Source organism: Anolis carolinensis, chromosome 2 (genome assembly GCF_035594765.1).
Source record: "Anolis carolinensis isolate JA03-04 chromosome 2, rAnoCar3.1.pri, whole genome shotgun sequence".
NCBI classification, from domain to species: Eukaryota; Metazoa; Chordata; class Lepidosauria; order Squamata; family Dactyloidae; genus Anolis; species Anolis carolinensis.
The window spans coordinates 40,930,052-40,947,255 of record NC_085842.1 but is presented as its reverse complement, the minus strand read 5'-3'; the positions used below and the strand labels follow the sequence as shown (position 1 = coordinate 40,947,255).

The window sequence follows — 17,204 nt, the reverse complement described above, 5'->3', positions numbered from 1 at the left end:
TGAAGACTACAACTCCCAGCATCTCCCAGCCACATTCCCTCTGCTGCAAGAAATGCACTTGATTTAAAGATAGCCCACTGAGCAGCTGTCAACTGTCAAACTGCTTCTTAAAAGTGCTTTTTAAGGAACTCCTAGAAACGGTGTGCTCAGCCCTTTGCCAATGGCCACTCAAAGGAAGCCCATCGTTTCTCTGTGATGCTGCCTTGACTGGCTCCATCTGTCTCCATAAAGGAGGCTCACTAAATAATTCAGCAAAGCAACTTGAGATGTCATCCATCTCCCTTATTACCCCAGTGACCTGATGACAGCAGTTCAGCATGTTGTTGTTACTGCTCTGTGATGTTACAAAAGCCGTTACAACCTGAAAAGAAATATGGTAATATAAGCCCCCTCCCAAAAAAAAAAATCCACAGGTCTTGGGGTTCAATAATAGGGTGGTAGTTTTCTTCTCAGAAAAAAGAAATGAGGTTTTAAGACACAGTTTGTGAGCCTCCAGGATTATCCCTATATTTCATTACCATTTTAATAGTACCGGAAATGTATAAAGCAGATTTTGCCATTGCCTTATCACTCACAATCTGAACTTCAGTGCAGTGGGCAACTTTGCTTCCCCTCAATAAATTGAAGCTTTGGGGAAACCCTCCCCATGGAGGCCCAATTGGTGCATACCTAATTTCATTACAGTAATATATTTATTTTTTAAATAATAAGGTCTTTGGGGTTCTAATTGCAAAAGTACACAGTTTTAAACTGTTTAAACTTTTAAACCTGTTTTTCAATTGTTGCATTTTTAATAATAATAATAATAAACACTTGGGAAGTGTTCGACTTGTGATTTTGTGATACAAAATCCAGCATATCTATCTGGTTTGCTGTGTCATACAACGTCGTTGTGTCAATAATAATAATAATAAATCTTTATTTATATCCTGCTTTTCTCACTCATGGGACCCAAATCAGCTTACAACATATTAAAATCAAACAGCAACATTCAAAAATACATCAATAACAATTATAAGTATCATAAAATAGGCAAATTTGAGAAACAACTACAATGTACATTTACATTCATGTGGCATCATATCAAGATATATCGCACTTCGCTCCAGTCTATAACATATGATGTTTCCTGTCACTCCAGATTAATTTCCTTCACTAAAAGCCTGTCTAAACAGGAAGGTTTTTAGTTGGTTCTTAAAAGAAGAAAGGGAGGGAGCTGTTTTAATTTCTTTTGGGAGGGCATGATTTTATTCTGTCTAAACTACTTTTTGTTGTTTTACATTTTACATGGTGTTAATGGCTTAAAGTAATCTTGCTTGTATGTGAGCATGGATCCCATGATTTAAGGGCATATCAAATATTTTGGCAACCAGTGTAGTGTAGGATTAGGAATCTGGAGATCAATCAAGTTTTGGATCTTCACTCAGTCGTGGAAACCTACTGGTGGCTTGTGCAAGTCTGCCTCAGGAGAAAGGCATGGCAAGCCCCTTCTGAAAAAAATCTGGCCAAGAAAACCCTGTGATAGAATCAGCATAATTTAGAAATGACTTGAAGGCACACAAAAAGAATAATGTATTCAGTCCTCTACATCCATGGATTCTGCATCTCCAGATTCAACCATCTACATTTTGACTTGAGTATCCATGGATTTTGATATCTGTGGTGGGTTCTGGAACCAAACCCCAATGGATACCAGGGGCTCCATAACAAAATTACAAGAGGAAAACAATTATAATCCAAATTTAAACATTTTGAGATAGACCACAGACATTTTGATGTTGCATTCTGAACTCAGATATAAGATATGGAATATTCCAGTTATGGAATACCCTTACCAATCGGCTTGTACATTGCTGTCATTTCAGCACCTTCAGAAAACATGGTTACTTACTTAAAGCCTTCGAGACCTAACTGGTTCTATATAGAATCACACATGTGCGTGGCTTTGAAATAATTTAACTTATCAAAATGTTTAATTGGTTTTTTCAGCATTTAAAGTCATTTTCACTGTTGACAATGTTTTAAATGGATCACATTAATGTTATTCTCTGCTGCCCTAAGATCTATCAGTTGGTGAAGAGGATCAGACACTAATATTTTAATTAATAAATAAATAAATCCATGTTTCTTACTATATCTGTTTCTTTTGAGTTGAAATGAGAACAAATACAAGATTACAATGTGATGGAATTCTCAGGCAGCAGATAAAGTTTCCTACGTGCAACAGTGGCTCATCTGTTCCCAGGCATAGATAATACTGATGTGCATTATATCTGTTTTGTCTGTCTCTTTTTTATTTTAATGGTTCTTGGATTTCTTTTTTTAGCTTCCAGGCTGCTTAGCTAACCTCAATAGTAATCTGTAACAATAGGCTCATCTCTTCACTGTTAACAGCATCCATCTTCCTGGCTGTGAAAGTCATTACTGCAACCTGTCTGAAGTGTGTTCCCTTGGCTCATCCTACACCTTGGCTCTTAATGAAACACCCTTATAAAGAGTGTGGCATACCGCAACAGCCACAAGGAATGGGACTTGCCCTCTGAGATTTGGTGAGCCTCTTGCAAGCAAAAAAGGGAACCGGTGTATCCAAGGAACAAGGGATCCGAAATGGCCCAATTGCTATTGTGTCAAAGAACAGAATGATGGCAGTATGATGTTTTGAGTCCCAAAGCATGGACTTATTTCTGCCCAGTAAAAGATGGCTTCAGCATACCAATATATTCAAAGTACCTTTCCATATTATTTTAAAACAACGAAGAATAGATATAATGGTATTGCATTCATTCTAAGTGTACACATGCCATATTTGCTGAAGTTAGGGTTGGAGAAAACTGCAAAAGTGGAAAAGCAATGAATAAAAAACCTTTCTTTTCTCTGAAAGAATGCATCTTTAGATATCTCTATGTCCATCAGTGCAACTCTATGCCCAACTTCTGGTGAGAACATAATAATCAAATCTGTGAATACTCATATCTGCAAAAGCGATATCCTCAAATGTGGAGCGCCAACTGTGTTTTAATATTTCAGCAGAAATAGGGATGGGATAATACTCGTATAATCAACATATGTCATCTAGAGCCTCATCACAAAGCATCCCGCTTTGCATGGCTTCGTCAAAAAAAGAGAGAGGCAGTGGGGCAAATCTATTGACCTGTGTGCAGCTCCCTCTCAGTGATGCTTTCCCTATTACATGGGGGAAGTGACACTCTCCCGGTGAGGTTCTGTTCTGGTTCCAAGACAGCACAACCCAGGAATCCTTCCCTGTTGTGGGGAAAGCGTTCATGTTGTGTGACGGCCAGCACGGGGCTCCAACCATTAGATGGGGTAAAGGTATCCTAGGATGCTAAATCCCCCCCCCCCATTTGATCAGGTCCCTAGTGACATCAGCAGCACAACAGAGGCCCCTTCGACACTATACTAAAACCCGAGATGGAGTGAGTTAAAGCAACCTGCTTCTTTTCAGGTTGGCGTCCCCATCCCTCACTAAAACCCTGGGCTTTCCTGGGTTGTCCCAGGATGCCATCCAGCCCCCATTTGGGCCCCAAAACTCACAGCACAGGCCTCTCTCCACAGTTCACCTGGTGTGAGAAAATGAGGCATCACCTTCTGTTGCACCATTTTCTGATGCCAGGAGGACTTTACAGAGCATCCTGCGCTGCCCACATGCCCCTCCAATGAGTTGTTGGGCGGAAAAGAGGGGCTGGAGGGAAGGGGGTGGGCACAATCCCACTCCTCTAGCCTTTTCAGACTCCAAAGAATCAGGATCACTGTGGAGACTGACCCCCGGGACTGTGGAAGCAGTCCCAAAAGTCAATCCCCACAGGGCCCTCATGTCTAAAGACCTGAACCTTAGCTTAAGCTCTGGGTCTTTAGAGGTGTTTAATTAATGTGGAGTAAACCGAGAAAACCTGTTTTTCTCTTTATTAATTCGCTTTTACCAAAGGTGTAGTTTGGATTCCTCCGGTAAACAGCGAGGCAGATCCCGTGTTTTGGGCCTGTCTGGAAGGGACCAGAGTCACCTTTATATTTTTAGAACTATTTCAATAGGTTGGAGCCTGAAGTTTTATGGTCTATTGTGTGTGTTGAGCTGGGAGCTATAAATTGGAGAGTTCTTTTACATCATTATTTGTTTGGTTAACAACATCAATATCCATCAGACTGAACCAGGTGCTTTCCAGAAAAGCAAATAGGCCACAGGAGGTACCCGTGACAAGTAGCAGAGCTTTACTTTGTGTGCTAAATTAGTCTAGGGCTAGGCTATACGAACAGAAGCCTTTACCTCTCTGAAATGCTTTGTTCTGTCTCCAAAGGTAGACAAGATGACTGCCATCCCACAGTACATTGCCTGGAGCAGGAAAGTCTGTTTTGTGCCGGTAGTTTTCCAATAAGATTGCAATCTGGTGATGCTGTTTGTTTATGAGTTCTCCAAGGAGATCTTGTTCAGGTTTTACATGCCTCCTTTCTTTCCTACAATGTAACTGACTTAAAAGCTCAGCTTGTAATGAAAAATAGTGAAAGGGAGTGAAAATGTTGACAATTTTAGGCTCAAAAAATCCTCTGTATGATAAATTCTAAATGTACGGTAGAAAAAAAATCAATGTGTTGTTGAAGTCTTTCATGGCCGGGATCACAGCGTTGTTGTATGTTTTCTGGGCTGTATGGCCATGTTCCAGAAGCATTCTCTCCTGATGTTTCACCCACATCTATGGCAGGCATCCTCTTAGGTTGTGAGGTACCTCACAACCTCTGAGGATGCCTGCCATAGATGTGGGCGAAACGTCAGGAGAGAATACTTCTGGAACATGGCCATACAGCCCAGAAAACATTCAACAACCCAGACAAAAAATCATTGAAGTCTTCTACACAACTGTAGAGCTGACTGACATTGGGGTAATTTCGGGCTAAGAAAATTGAGAGTGAAATTATGTGAGAAGTAGCCTTGTAGATAAATCAGATGCAGTTGGGTAGGGGGTGGAATTCTTTTTTATTTTACAGCAACAGCCAGAATATCCCAGTCCAAAGTTAACTTTTCCCTAGTTTTACACTAAAGGAGAGTCTGTAGGTACATATGTACATATTAGATTTGCCAGAGTGATATGTGGAGAGATATCCTGTATCTTTAATGGTAATGTAAAAGTAGGAATTTCAGTAAGCATTGTTTGTTACCTGGTTGTGTGATAAGCAACATTTGCTTATCAAAACACTTTCTTATCTTTGCCACCAGGCATTTGGGGGAGGATGAGGGACACTCTCCTGGTGAGGTTGTAGATGGGATTTTGAGGTGATGGTGAACTTTTAATATACAAGCAGTCCTGAAGTTACAAACAAGATGGATTCTGTAGGTTTGTTTCTAAGTTGAATATGTTTGTAAGTTGAAACAGATACATTTTAAAATGTAACTCCAGGCAAATATATAGCTTTGGATAGCATAGGGAAGGGTGAACACCCGCATGGTGTTTGTTTGCTGTCTTTGCCCCTGTTCAAAATATTTCACCTCACTTTCTGTCCCTGTGATCACTGGATTTTGAAAAAAATTGGTTTGTTGTGGAAACAAGATTGGTGAGAAAGCTTTCCCCCATGATAACTTTTTCAGGAGTGAAATCCCCTTTCAGGGGTAGATTTCTCTCACTTTCCCTTGTCTCACCCCTGTTCTTAACTATGAGTTGGATGTTGGTAAGTTGAATGATTGTAACTTGGGGACTGCTTTTAATTTTAATTGTATTTATTTAAATTTTGTATCCATCCACAAATGTTTGTTTTTTTATGTTGATATTTTCCTTATTTTAATTTTTAATCAGATTATATCATATGATTCTTAGTCACATTAATTTCCTGTGGGAGAAAGGATAGAAATAAAATTAATAATAAAATAATAATTGTTACAATCTCCTCTTATTCTGTACCATTATTACACTAAGAGACCAGATCCTGTTTGATTTTAAATGCTGAGCATGATAAACTCCAGCTTGTTTTCTGCTGCCTTGGAGACTAGGATGCGGAACAATAGCTTCAAACTACAGGAAAGGAGATTCCACCTGAACATTGGGAAGAACGTCCTCACTGTGAGAGCTGTTCAGCAATGGAACTCTCTGCCCCGGAGTGTAGTGGAGGCTCCTTCTTTGGAGGCTTTTAAGCAGAGGCTGAATGGCCATCTGTCGGGGGTGCTTTGAATGCGATTTTCCTGCTTTTTGGCAGGGGGTTGGACTGGATGGCCCGTGAGGCAGGCATGTAGCTGGGAGGGGGGGAGAGGCTTGAGGGGCTTCAGCCCCCCCCAAAAAATTCTCAGGGTGGTCCACGAGAAGGCCTAACATTTATTATTTAAACTGTTATGTTTATTCATATCAATATGTGGTTCAGGCTGGAGAGCAAGCCATCTGTAACCAGCTGCAATGAATCACTCTGACCAGGAGGTCATGAGTTCGAGGCCCGCTCTGAGCCTATGTTTGTCTTGTCTTTGTTCTATGTTAAAAGGCATTGAATGTTTGCCTATATGTGTAATGTGATCTGCCCTGAGTCCCCTTCAGGGTGAGAAGGGCGGAAAATAAATGCTGTAATTAAATAAATAAATAAATATCATGATCTGATCAGCATGCTCAATATATCCCATATGGATGGGGGGTATTGGAATAATGATACAAAAGGTTTGCTAGGGTAGATCCTCTCTCACTCAGACTCAGCCCCCCTCCCCGAACCAAAATCCTGGCTACAGGCCTGATTCTATTATTCTACTTGGTTGGGAGACTACAAATTACCCTGTATCCCTGAAAATAAAACAGGGTCTTATATTAATTTTTGCTCGAAAAGATGTGTTAGGGCTTATTTTCAGGGGCTGCCTTTTTCCAAATTGACTTTTTTATTAACAGTAAGAAGGGCTTATTTTTGAAGTAGGACTTATATTTTGAGCATCTTCAAAAAAATCCTGAAAAATCAGGTGCTTTAGTCACTGCCAAAACCATCTTGTATTCTTTGTCTAAGAAAACCCCATGGAATTATTGAGGTCACCATTAATCAACACGTGTCTTGAAGACACACATACATGCCTTTCCAGTTTCCAAGCTGGCAACTAATGTATATTCCATTCTTAGTCCCTCTTACATATGAGGTAGGAAACAACCAGTTGGATCACACCACAGATTTCTGCATTCATCCTACTTCTCTGATTGGCCAAGCAAATGGATTGGGGAAACCCCCCAAAGAGGTTTGAAAACAGGCCTCCTCTGTTTCTCCTCCTGCATCCGCTACCTGGGTATTCAGATGCTATGACACATCTTCACCATGACCAAAGTCCACTTATGACCCTTTCTTCCACGAATTTGCCTAATTCCCCCTTTTAAGCCATGTAGGCTTATAGCAGTTATTCTACCCTGAAGCAATAAATTCCACAAGTTAATAATGTACTGTGCAAAGAACTGATGTGTTCGTGTCTAGCCTGTCAAAGACTTTTACTGGATGACCCAAATTCTAGTATTCTGAGGGAAAAGTTTATCTCTCTCCATTTCCCTCTATGTAATGCATAATTTTAGAAATGCCCATCTCATCTCCACCATTAGTTTTCTCCATCCATTCATCAAAATGAAATAAAAAGGGCTGCAAGCTGACAAAACTCTTTTTGCACCAACTTGCTATGAGTAGTTGGACCTCTGTATCAGGAGTGACTTTTTGCTCAACTATTCAGGTTGCCTGGGATCTGCTCTTGGATTCAGGGATACCATAAATCAGCTTTTCCTAGTCTGGAGCCCTCCAGATACGTTGACCACCGTTCCCATCATTCCTAGCCGCTATAGCCAGGAGGCATTCAAGCTGCAATCCAACATATCTAGAGGTCACTGTGGTGAAGAGGATTGTCCTGAGCACATGGTTATGCCCATGGACTGACTTAGCAAATAACCTGTGGCCTTCCTTGAATGTACTGTGTGGTTTTGCAAACCGTGTAATTTTTTTTTCTGGCTTTCGTTGCGACTGTTCCTAATGAGCGGCGCAGTCTCCACTTCTCACATTATGAGAAATGAAATTATCATTTCCTGTTATTTCCCCCCTTGCTATTCATGGCTTTACATAGCTCCATGGTGTTCCGCGCACTGGCAATTCTTTTTCAGAATTACAAAGCTGTAACCTTTACTGAGGAAAATTAATCCATACTCTTTCCCACTTTTAGTACCTTGCTCAGTTGCTCTTTTCTGTTTTGCTTTCTTTAGTTGATTTATAGGCTGCTCTTTGCCAATTGATTCTGCTTGAGGTAGCTCACAAGAAACATCAACTTATTATCAAAGTTCAATATTTCATTTTCAGTAGAAAACATGATACAAGTAAGAAGAAAAATGAAGTCTGCTCTCTCATTCCTGCATACTTCAAAGGATATTTTAGAGGAATGAGAGATCAAGCCTTCTTAATGACTGTTCTTAGACAGTGGCACTCCCGAACAAGGGAGGATAGCCTGGCCCCTCTAGCTTGTTTTTCCAACAGTAGGCAAGGATATTTTTGTTAAATTGACATGTGTGCAATTGACTAGCTGTGCTACACTGTTGATAGCAAAATCCATGGTTGTGCAAGTCCCATTGTATACAGTGGTGTAGTAAAATGGTGTCTCTTTTAGAAAATGGCTCCCCCCCCTCCCCACCCTTTTTTGATTTTGGAACCATGGCTGGAGAATACATGCTTACAGAGGAGTGCTTGAGAAGGAGGTATATCTGTCATACCGATGTAACGTTTAACATAAGAAAGAGTTGGACGTGATGGCCCATGAGCCCCCTTCTGAATCATTCTATGATTCTATGAGACCAAACATTGTGGAATCTGTGTTGTTGAAGGCTTTCATGGCCGGAATCACTGGGTTGCTGTGAGTTTTCCGGGCTGCGTGGCCATGTTCCATTGTGGAATCTGTAATCTGTCTTAATATGTATGTGTGTGATTGTTATTACCTATCATGAGTTGCCATTTGGCAGGAGATAGATAGATTCAACCATTCAATATATATGGCATAAAGTCAATATTATAATAAAATGGCCTGGATTTAAGTGCAAGATGAAATCAATATTAACATATCTGAGTGCTGATCCTCTTCCTGTATTCCAAGGATTTGCGGCAGCATGGCTTCAATACAGTCTAGTGGTGCATTTACACTGTAGGAGGGTTGGAGTTTGACACCACTTTAACTGCCATGGTTCAGTGCTATGGAATCATGAGATTTGTAGTTTGGTGAGGCACAGGCACTCTTTGGAAGAGAGGCTAAAGGCCATGTAAAAGTACAACTCCCATAATTCTTTAATATTTAACTATGGCAGTTAAAGTGGTGTCAAACCACTTTTGGTGTCAAAAGAAGTAACTTATGAAACCTGGGTTTCTCACCTGGTCAACTGGTTTCTCCAAAGGAGGCTGGCACCGACAAGAGGTAAATGCTGGAGAGTAACAAAGGTGAATCTACACTGCCCTATATCCCAGGATCTGATCCCATATTATCTGGTTTGAACTGGATTATATGAGTCTATATTGCCAGATAATCTAGGGTAAGCATAAAATTTAGAATCAGATTCTGAGATGTCTCCTTCTTCTTCCCCTTCTTCTTCTTCTTCTTCTTCTTCTTCTTCTTCTTCTTCTTCTTCTTCTTCTTCTTCTTCTTCTTCTTCTTCTTCACAATCCCTCAGAGCTCGAGGATGATGGTCCTGAGATACAGAGCAGTGTTAATCCAGCCCAACAAATCTGACCTTTTCTTCAACCTTGCAAGTGTTCTAGCTCCCATCATTGGAACCTTTTGATGCTTGTTTTTTGAAGCCTGGTTTAAAGTATCATTTTATAATGCAGGGTTCCTCCTTTGCTAGCAGCTGCTAGTAATTTAGGATTGAGCTAAAATACACGTAAACAGTGATGCCTCCTATCCTGCAACAACAATAAAAGTCTCCTCAACAAACAGCAACTGTTGATCATAAAGGTAAAGGTAAAGGTTTCCCCTGATGTTAAGTCCAGTCGTGACCGACTCTGGGGGTTGGTGCTCATCTCCATTTCTAAGTTGAAGAGCCGGCGTTGTCCATAGACACCTCCAAGGTCATGTGGCCGGCATGACTGCATGGCGTCCCGTTACTTCCCGTTGGAGTGGTACCTATTGATCTACTCACATTGGCATGTTTTCGAACTGCTAGGTTGGCAAGAGCTGGGGCTAACAGCGGGTGCTCATTCCGCTCCCAGGATTTGAACCTGGGACCTTTTGGTCTGCAAGTTCAGCAGCTCAGTGCTTTAACACACTGTGCCACTGTGTTGATCATACTCAGGTATATTCAATAGTATTTCTGTACCTTCATATTACACTAGGATAAGTTCATGGGTGAGAATGGGGAGGTGGCGGGATTGGGGAAAAATACTTGTATTTTGATTGTGGAAAATCAAGATCGTATGTCTCTCTGTGTGTATATATATTCCACCATAAAAAGGAAAAAACAAAAAACAAAAAAACAAACAGCAACTGAACAGAAATGTTGCATAATCTGAAGAGTCCATAAATCTTCCACATTTGTAGCATCAGTTATTAAAACTTCACAAATGCAACCCTATACCCATTCACTTAAGAAGTATCATTGAACTCTCAAGACTTGCCTCTCAATAAATAGGACTGAGACTTTGAAGTCAAAAGTCTTTTTTCACCCGAGATTCAGATGTTGATACCAGAATTAGGAGTATAGTCAGCATTTTTTTATAACTAGCATTTCTTTCCATCAGAATCTGAAATTTTATTCCCCCCCCCCCCCCCCGCCCTTCAACTGAAAATCTGATTTTGGGCTTCTAATTTGATACGTTGGCAGTATATATCTACTTAAAAACATACACACAAACACACATACCTCAACCCTGTCTGAAAACCTGATGGCAGTTGCTTGGAAACTAAGGACATTATTTTGCCCACACTCACTACTGAATGGGTGCCTTATTTATATGCAGCTCATTCAGATGCAACATCCCACCCTTAAAACAATCTGTACCAGTTTATATTATGAATTTTTCATAAGATGGGATTTTTTTTCATGTTATAGCAGCCTAGATAAGTCTCAAGCATTTATTCGGCTAACGAAAACTAAGTGAAGTTGTCCTATCGAATGGTTGCTAGCCATTCTCTGAACTGGTGCTTGTGGTTTCAGCAAATGCTCCAAGGAAAACCGTGCTACTGAGCAAGTTATAATTCTCTCCCTGTGTTAGATTATGAATTTTCAAACATAATTTTTTTGTTTCCTTTAATCTGGTTGAGTTTTGGCCCATTTCCTTCATATTTTTAATTAACGCATGTTGGGATGGCTATAAAATAACGTCATGTGGGGGTTTGTCAAGCAAACTGGATTTGATTTTTTTGTGTTTTGCCCAGCACTCTGGCCTGAATTTCTAAACCAGTCTCCTGTCTTTGACAGTCTGCAGTGAAGAAAGCTGGAAGAGATGCAAAAGAGAAATGTGTATGTGTGGGAGCGTGGGTTTGTGAGAAGGAGAGATGCATACTTTTCTTCTACAAATTATCGCTGCCTTATGGATTGCAATGTACCTGCCACTGAACTCCCACATTTGAACAAGACAGGCATTGAATTCATTCTTGGTATGGCACTTTCAACATGAAACATTGTTTTAAATCCTTAGATCGTTTGTCCTCAGAACACCTCCATTCAACCAGGACTAGAGCTAAGCTGCAGCCTTGGCATGATAGTAGGCAGTATTTCATGGAAACATCAGCTAAAATCTAATTCAGGGTGCATCTACACTTAGAACGAATGCAGTTTGACACCACTTTAACTGTTATGGTCAAATACTATTGACACTGTATTTTGCTCATCCCTGATTTGAAAAGCCTGTCTATTGCATGTCAGTATGTTTTGAAGCAGCCATTTCTTACAAGCAGAAAGCAACCCCAAAATTGACCAAGGTCACACAAGATTAGCTCTTAAGGTTATAATCCAAAATATTGGAAGGGATTATCTGCTTTGCTCTATCACTTTCAGACAGGTTGCGCTGAATAATATTGCCTTGAAATTTTTGCTTTGTGCCTTGCAATTTTAAGGCTGCCCCATAAACACTTCATACTAAGACGTAAGCATCATCATGCATAGCAGGATGGATTATCTGCAAGATAATCGTGCATGCGTCAGATTGCATTATAAACCCATATGATTTGGAAAGCATTGCATTAGAGAGGCATCAAAATGCCATAAAGTATATCCTGAACAGTCCGCTACCCAATGTGTACAGGCAGTCCCTGGGTTACAAACAAAATAGTTTCTGTCAGTTGTTCTTAATTTGAATATGTATGTAAGTCAAAACAGGTACATATTAAAGATAACTCTAGCCAATCTTTTAGTTTTGGATAGGATAGGGAAAGGGTAGCTTGTTTTGCTGTCTGTGCCCGTTTCACCTCACTTTGTGTCCCTGTGACACCTGGATTTTTTTTTTTAATTGGGTTGTCATGGAAACAAGGATTGGTGATAAGACTTTAGTGTAGACAGTATTCCCCCATGATAAATTTTATAGAAGTGAATTTCTCTCTCTAGGGATATATTTCCTCTCACTTCCTGTTGTCTCGTCCCCGTTTGTAGCTTGGAGTCATATGAAAGTCAGATGTTTCTAACTCCAGGACTACCTGTATACAAATTGTGTTCAAAGTGCAGATTATTACCTATAAAACCCTACACGGTTCAGGTCCAATCTATCTTTGTGACCACATCTCCCCCTATGAACTGGGATTAGCTGAAGAGGCCCTTCTCTCGGTCCTGCCTCCGTCTCAAGTGAGGCTGGTGGGGACAAAAGAGAGGGCCTTCTCAATGGTGGCCCCTTGGCTTTGAAATGCCCTCCCTGTGATGACTCATGGGCCATGTAGTCCTGTTCCTAGTACTGTTGTGACAGATGAAGAGGAAAACTTGGGTTTCCCACCGTTTCTGCCGGATTTGGAGCCCTTGCAGCTGCAGGATGTTTGCCCACAAGAAGTCAGCCAAACAAGCCTTGAGCAGAAATCTCCCCCATTTTCTCGCCGGCTTTATTATAATCAAGATAGAAGCGCTCGGGAGGCGACTCGCCGGAGCGCCAGGATAGCTGCCAGACAATTAGATGATTAAGTCTGTTTCCCTTGGGAAAGTTTAAGGAGTCATGCATCTGGACACAGCATAGGTTTCGTTTCTTGTTCCCCAGAGAAAGTGTTCTTTGGCGGGAAAACAAGATCCTATATAGGTGTTTGGCCGCAAAGGAATCCTTGCGGAGTCAATTCGTCAGCTTCGGGAGTAGATTGTGTGTGGACTACGCTACTCCAGTTTCCAGGACCTTGCTCTCGTTCCAGCCCTGCCTTGTTCCCCGGACCTCGCCACGGATTTCGCCACGGACCCTGTTCTTGCTCCTCGCTTCTTGTTGCCTTGAATCAAGCCTTGTTTGCCAAGAATCTAGTTTGCTCCCCAGCCTTGCATTAAGCTCCATGGACTAAAGGACCTTGTCATTTCCCCTCACTTTGCTTGGCAAAGTGTGTGTTTCGGTTATTGGATTACAACTTTGGACCTTAATATCTCATATTGGACATTGTTTTCCTGGACTATATTTGGCCTTTCCTGAAAGGTCTACTTCTGAACTATATTCTACACTTGTTTTTATTAACTTTATATATTTCCTTAATAAAGATATTAGTTAGATTCTGGTCTCTGCGCATGGTTATTGGTGCTCTGCAGCCTGGGTCCTGACACTCCCTAGGAATATTATCTTTGCCCCAACATTACAATGTTTTTACAAGGAGCTGAAAACATGGCTCTTCAGGCAGGCCTTTGGAAATGATTAAGGCATCTGCTAATCTAAGGACCAAACAATCTAATATTGTCACTAGCACTTTTAATGGTTGACTTGGGCTGTGGCTGGGATGCTGTATTTGTTTTTATGGCAATTTGTAATAATATAATAATATAATAACTTTATTTTATATCCCGTCCCCATATCCCCAAAGAGACTCGGGGTAGCTTACATGGGGACAAGCCCAATCCAAGAAAAATTAAACCCAAATATAGATTAAATCATATCTCAATAGAATCACCAAGATTACAACAGGACAATGACATAAAAACAGCAGCAGCAACATCCAATAATCTGAGCACTCATTTGTACTTTGTTTTATTGATTTTTAAATTGGACTTTTTTGTAATGTGCTGTTTTTATCTTTACTGTTGTTGTCATTATTTAATGTTATGTAATTTTACCTCTATTTTTATGTGCTATGGCACTTGTATATGCTTCTGTAAGCCACCTTGAGTCCTTCTGGGAGATGGTGGTGGGGTAAAAATAAAGTAGTAGTAGTAGTTGTTGTTGTTGTTGTTGTTGTTGTTAACTACTTCATAAATTTCCATCGATTTCTTTTAGAGTACACTACCAAGGGCTTGTAGTACATAATAATGATAATAATGATAATGATCATTTTATTTCTTACACATCTCTCCTCATGGCTTGCGGTGGGTTACAACATTGCTAGAACACACAATCACCTAATAACATTATGTAAAATACATAATGTAAACATATTTCTACAAAATACTAAAAAAATACACAGAACAAAGATTAAATATAAGATGCAAGTTTAAAATTTGTGATCAAAACTGGCTGGGTATGTAAGCCATGTATGCTGACCATGAAAAGTTAACTCTTTTTAGCCTTCCAAGATAGGTGTACAAAAGGTGATTTACTGGAATCAAGGTGATCCTATAATAACGAATGCTTATCCTATATTTTCTAGCTTGATTGTTCCTAATTAGCTTGTGGAGAAAAAAAATGGTTATACAGTAGAGTCTCACTTATCCAACACTCACTTATCCAACGTTCTGGATTATCCAATGCATTTTTGTAGTCAATGTTTTCAAAACATCGTGATATTTTGGTGCTAAATTCATAAATACAGTAATTACTGCATAGCATTACTGCGTATTGAACTACTTTTTCTGTCAAATTTGTTGTATTACATGATGTTTTGGTGCTTAATTTGTAAAATCATAACCTAATTTGATGTTTAATAGGCTTTTCCTTAATCCCTCCTTATTATCCAACATATTCACTTATCCAACATCCTGCCATCCCCTTTATGTTGGATAAGTGAGACTCTACTGTATTTTAAAAATGGAAGCATATTTGAATTCCTCAAAACTTGGAGGTATATTTTAAAACATTGGGATTTGCTGTTGGTTTTGCCAGATTCTGAGAACTGTAGTCCTAAAAGGTCAAATTTGTAAGATGTGCCAAGAACCTTGTGTTGATAGTTATCTAGCTAGATGAACATTTACCAAAACAGCTGTTTATCAAACAACTGTCACATTTTAAGCTTCACTGAAATTCTTATGAGGAGTTCAACTCTTCATTAGCTGTTATCCGAAAAACCAATCACTACCAGAACATAGACAGTCAAGCCCTGGGGCCATCATCACTCATAAATCAATGAGTCAAGAAGCACGGAAATTGAGACTTGCATTTGGTTTGAAGAATGGGAAACCAGCTGGTTGTTTTTAACTAGAAACAGTGCTGTTGCATGGTCAGCATCAAATGCTTATCTCGGCTTTCTTCAGAGTGCTCAGGTGGAATCCTGACAATTTTGGCAATTAGCTGACTAGCACGACACGCACAGGCCAACTTTCCCAAAAGTAATGTGAAGCTTTGGTGTAGCTCCTTCTTTCTTGTCAATATCTTTCTTGAACTGTAGTGGTCAGAACTGTACACAATATTCCAGGTAAGGTCAGAGCAAGGAAGAACAGGTAAACATTAAGGTCAAGTCATGTCCGACTCTGGAGGTTGGTGCTCATTTCCATTTCTAAGCTGAAGAGCCGCCGTTGTCCGTAGACACCTCCAAGATCATGTGGCTGGCATGACTGTATGGAGTGCCGTTACCTTCCTAGCAGAGCAGTACCTATTGATGTACTCACATTTGCATGTTTTTGAACTGCTAGTTTGGCAGAAGCTGGTGCTAACAGGGGGAGCTCACCCCACTCACTGGATTTGAACTGGTGACCTTTCAGTCAGCAAGTTCAGCAGCTCAGCAGTTTAATATACTGCTATTATTTTTCTTAATATAGATCAGGGGTCCCCAAACTGAGGCTCGTGGGCCGGGTACAGCCCTCCAAGGTCATTTAACTGGTCCCCGCCTCAATCTTTAGATTTAGGGTCATACTAAGTCTGAAACAACTTGAAGGCACACAACAGCAACCATTCTAATTAACTACTGTCTTGTCAGCCAAAAACAGGCCCATACTTCCCATCGAAATACTGGTACATTTATGGTGGTTAAAGTTGTTATTCATTTTGAATATTGTATTATTCTTTCATTATTTTTGAACTAAAAATAAGATATGTTCAGTGTGCATGGGAATTCATTTATGTTTTTTTCAGACTACAATCCACTCTCCCCAAGAGTCTGAGGGATCATGAATTTGTCTTCTGCTTTAGAAGTTTGAGGACCCCTGATCTAGATTCTACTATTTATGCAGTCTAGAATTGGATCGGGGGGGGGGGGGGGATTTAGCTGCTATGTCATACTCTTGTGGAAGGAAGAACATAAGGAGAAGAATCAAGAGGAAGAGAAGAGAAGATGCAGAAGGAGTTGGAAGGGGAAAGAAGGAGAAGAGAAAAAGCAAGGGGAGGTGGAAGGGGAAAGACAAAGAAATGGAGAGGAAAGAAGAGAAGCAGGGAGGGGAGGTCCTTGATAACAATAAATGTGAATCAGACCTAAGAGTCTTAGGACCCTTCCATACTGCCCCTATATCCCAGTATCTGATCCCAAATTATCTGTTTATCCCATGTTATCTGGCAGTAGGGACTCATATATTCCAGTTTAAAGCAAATAATCTGGGATCAGATCCTGGGATAAAGGGCAGTGAGGAAGGGCCCCTAATAGACCCCAAGATGAACATAAATCAACAGTGTGATGCGGCAACTAAAAAACGAATGTTATTTTAGGCTGTATCAATAGGAGTATAGTGTCTAAATCAAGTACCGTATAGTGTTTAGATCAGTGGTTCCCAACTGTTTTTTGACCAGGGACCACTTGACCAGGGACCACTCTCCAACATTAGTACCAAAAGGGTTACGAATCAATTTTTGGTCAACTTTAGATTCGGTTTGGTTATTTGGGGTGCTGATATAGAAAATTGCATTGCATTGAATAGACCACATCAGCTCTAGTTTCTGTTACAAAACATATACCATCCCTTAGTCGCCATCTGCTTGCCCACACAAAA

General features: G+C 40.3%; 1 protein-coding gene across 1 annotated transcript in view; it reads left to right on the top strand.

The window, feature by feature from the left end:
* Positions 1 to 17,204, top strand: part of prickle2 (prickle planar cell polarity protein 2) — a 328,576-nt gene that overhangs the window by 174,660 nt on the left and 136,712 nt on the right. The gene's annotated exons all lie outside the window — the stretch shown is intronic.